Below are 4680 nucleotides of genomic sequence, written 5' to 3' on the forward strand. Positions count from 1 at the left end.
TACATGTCTTCCTTAGGAATTGACGATGCAGTTGATTATTTCACTGCTTTTATAATTGTCGCTGCCTTGCAAAGTATACCTGAAGTAAGAAGTGCGGTAGGTAAACGTCGCGTTCCTTGGTGGAACGACGAATGCCTTGAAGCTCGCAAGAAGCAGAACAAAGCGTGGGGGCTACTACGCGATTCCCCCACTGCAGGAAATCTAGTCAATTTTAAGCAGGTAAAATATCAAGGGCGGAGAACGCGCCGGCAGGCCAGAAGAGAGAGTTGGCAAAGATGCATATCAAGTATCAACTCCTACACGGATGAAGCTAGGGTATGGAACAGGGTTGGTAGGGTACAGGGTCGACAAACATTCTCTCTTCCATTGGTGAACACACATGGAGACACATTGGAGGACCAGGCGAACTTCCTGGGCGCACACTTCGAACATGTGTCCAGTTCGTCACATTACTCTGAAGCCTTCCAACGGTACAAAACACAGGCAGAAAGGCAGAAGTTAGAACGCAAAAGTGCAAAAAGTGAGGGATACAATCGGCCTTTCTGCTTGGCAGAGCTGCAGGCAGCGCTAGCTTGCTGCAACGGGTCTGCCCCAGGTGCCGACCGTGTAGTATACGAAATGCTGAAAAATCTACCACATGAATCACAAAACACCCTCCTTTGTCGCTACAACGGTGTATGGTCGTCCGGCGAGATCCCCTCTGCGTGGAAGGAGGCTATTATAATTCCAGTTGTGAAAGAGGGCAAGAATTCATCTGTGGTTTCCAGTTACAGGCCTATAGCCTTAACAGTTGTCTTTGTAAAGTTTTTGCAAAGACGATAAACCGCCGGTTGTTACATTTCCTCGAATCCAACAAACTGCTTGACCCCTATCAGTGCGGCTTTCGAGAAGGTCGGTCCACTACTGACCATTTGATACGTATCGATGCACAAATTCGTGAAGCATCTTTCCATAAACAGTTCTTCTTGTCTCCGTTCCTCGATATGAAAAATGCTTATGACACAACGTGGCGGTTTGGAATTATGAGAGACCTCTCGTACTTAGGCGTGCGTGATACAATGTTAAGTATAATAGAAAGCTACTTGTCGAACCGCATATTCCGTGTTCGAGTGGGCAATGTACTATCAAGACAATTTGTGCAGGAAACCGGAGTGCCTCAGGGTGGGGTGCTCAGTTGTACTCTTTTTATTGTAAAAATGAATACTCTTCGTCTGTACATCCCACGTAACATGTTTTATTCTACGTATGTAGATGATGTGCAGATAAGGTTTAAATCCTGTTCTCTCGCAATCTGTGAGCGACAGGTCCAGCTTTGTCTCAATAAGGTCTCGAAATGGGCTGATGAGAACGGGTTCAGACTGAACCAACAAAAAAGCACTTGCGTCCTTTTCACAAGAAAAAGAAGTCTACACCCTGATCCTGAAATTTTTATGCGGGGTGAGCGTCTACCTGTCAACGGAGAACATAAATTTCTAGGCATAACCTTAGACGCAAAGTCAACCTTTGTACAACACATAAAATATCTTAAATGTTTTAAAGCAATGAATATCCTAAAAGTGCTGTCACGCACAACGTGGGGCAGCGATAGAGAATGTCTGATGAACCTCTATAAAAGCCTCATACGCACCCGTCTAGATTATGGAGCGATCGTTTACCAGTCTCAACGCCAACTGCTCTGAAAATGCTGGACCCTGTCCACCATTTAGGCATTCGCCTTTCCACAGGTGCCTTCAGAACAAGACCTGTATAAAGCCTCTACGTGGAATCAGACGAGTGGTATCTTCATTTACAGAGGTCATACCTACCTTTTAAGTATTTTTTGAAAGTGAACGCAAGCACTGATCATCCCGCATATCCTGCTGCAAATGATCTGTCCAGTTGCCAGCTATTTTTACAACAAACCCCCAGTGAAGGAACCTTTCTCGCTGCGTGTACGAGCTCTCGCTGTAGAAACAGGTGTCCCACTGCTCGAACTCGACAAGTACAAAGCTAATTGTCAAAATGTCAATGAGGCGTATGCAGGCATGTTCAAATGGCGTCTAACTACGCTACTTTCACCAACGCGCTAATTGCGCGCTCATTTTTTCCGGTTGATCAAGAAAGCCCGCGAAATATGAAAAGTGACCCGTGACTAGACCGTTGCGCGCGTCGGGAACCAGCGCCCTTAAACAGGCTCCCTATGAGGTAGTCAGAATCAAGGAAAAAAATACAGAAAGAAAAAAGACGCATCGCCCTATCTGCCGCTCCCCGGCCTAAAAAAACGCACCGCTTGGCTTTACAAAGTCAGGTCGTAATCTGAACACCTGCCGCGTTACCAATGAGAACAATCGGCCGTGAAATATGGATAATGATTGTGGCGTACAATCGAACGGAATGAATCCCAGCGAAATTGCGCGCATATCGTTGGCGCCCGACCTGTACCCTTGCCAAAATGCGGAACGCTGTCTCTGGCAACGCACAACAGGCAAAGCGGTTGTTTGCTGTAAGCTTATTTGAGGGCGCTGGTTTCCTTTGTGGGTGGTAGCGTATTCACGTGTTGTTTTTCATATTTCGCGGGCTTTCTTTATCAGCCGGCAAAAAATGAGCACGTTATTAGTACATTGTTAAAAATTACTCAGTTAGATGTCTTCTTAACATGCCTACATACGCCTCATTGACATTTTGACAATTAGGCGAGTACTTGTCGAGTTGCGAACATAGTTGTGAGTAATTACTTAAATCTCATTCACGAAAAAATAGTAGTGGCTACTTCAGTGTACTAGAAACAATATGCAGTACGTTTACTTCGCGTAACGCCGTTCCCCTCTTTTTAAATCGTGCTGCGTGATAGCTGGGACACCCTGTATAAGCAGGAGCAAGGATCACTTCTCTCATGGTTCTTGAGAGCCACGCTATGAGCGACCTCGAATTCCACTTGATTCGTGGTGTCCGTGAGGCATCACGGACACGAGAGGCGGTAGTGGCTGATATACCGTAGATTCTCAGGTGCACGAGCCGAAGAACATACCGATAACACGTGCCTCCATCCCTCGCCGCCGCGCATGCTCCGGCCTCGGGCCAGGGTATTAAAACCAAGACAGCAGCCTCGTCAATAAACATTTTCCTTCTTGTTCTTGCCATGAAGCGTCTTGTTCTTCGCGCTTACTTAACATACCACAGTGGCCCTGCTACCACACAGTGTGATTTGAGTTGCCCAAGGACAATTTAATCTATGAGAAAGCCGTAAAGCGCCTCGAGAAACATACTTTGCTCCGGAAGTCAACGAAATACCGAGGAATTTGCTCTCTTCATGTGACCGCAAAATGAAGGATACATTGTACGTGAAGTAACTGCGGAAATAATGCGTCTGGCAAAACAAATATTTGGGGCATCTAAAAATTAGTGCTGCGAAGGCTGAAGAAGCAGAGGAGCTGGTGGCGTTGCCCTTCTCCCTTTCCTCGTCCTCACCCTCACTTTCCTTTCCCACCCCTTGCTATACTATGGTGTTTACGTTAAGGCAAGCACGAGCAACCATTTTCAAGAAATTGGGTTATTGATCAATTATTCAATGGCTAGCTATTGGCTATCACAACGTATCGGTCATGCATTTCTTTGGTGAGGCACAGCTCATCGAACCATTTTGTATAATGTATTGGTAATTGATTATCGATTAGCTATTGATTGGCTATCGATTGGTTGTCACAAGGGATCGGTCATGCACATGAGTTAGGCAAATGTCATCCAAGCATTATCTGGAATTTATTGGTTATTGATCGATTATCTACTAAGTATTGATTAGCTATCGGTTGGCTATCATTAGGCATCGATGGGTATGCTAGGAGCAGCTTCGCACTAAGTCGCACAAAACTAGGTCAGGGAAGAGCTGGTGGTCCACTTGCCGGTCTGTGCCTATTTCTATTTAGTTCTTTTCTCTATATGTATTTATTGCTGTCTCGATCTTTCCGTCTTTTTTATTTTTGTTCCCTTCCTTTCTCTCCCTCGTTTTCTTTCTATCGTTTTTTGATTATCTCACTTTCTTTCTGCTGCTTTCTGTCTTTTTTCCCCGCTCTCTCTTTTACACTTTTTCATTCTACGCAGTGCTTTACTCTTCCGCCTTCTCCTTACCGTCCTCCTCGCCCTCAGTTTCCTTTCCCACCACCTTACTACACCATACAACACAAAGCTATGTTATGCTCTGCTAACGTGCCTGGATTGCCGACTCGTTACGGCACCCACCTTCGGATCGTGGGTACGCGGGTTCCAATCACGCCCTGCCAAGAATTCATTTTCGCCAAGAAAATATCTCTATGTAAAAGAACAGCGCTACTTTACACGCGGACGAGGAAAACTATCACACGAAAACGGGCTCTGCCTCGTGTGATGCCAGTGTTTGGATTAGAGTTCGTGGGTACGAGTCCATCTAGAAGATGAGCGCTAATTTACACACGCATGAGAAAAACGCCAGGCCTGCGCTGAAACCGCAGCACAGTCACAGCGAAAGCTGGAAGACGGCGTTTCTAGAGCCCGTTAAGCTCTCTTGGGGCTACAATACAAGTACACTAGAAAGGTACCCATTACGCCATAAATCACAATTTTTGAGAAGTTGGGAAGCACCTTCTAAGCCATTATTTGTCATTCTGCGGAGAAGCGAGGCACCAGCTACACGTCTGTAAGGCATTATGTGAACTTTGTTGACGCTAC

Source organism: Rhipicephalus sanguineus, chromosome 11, assembly GCF_013339695.2.
Source record: "Rhipicephalus sanguineus isolate Rsan-2018 chromosome 11, BIME_Rsan_1.4, whole genome shotgun sequence".
In the NCBI taxonomy this organism is placed as follows: domain Eukaryota; kingdom Metazoa; phylum Arthropoda; class Arachnida; order Ixodida; family Ixodidae; genus Rhipicephalus; species Rhipicephalus sanguineus.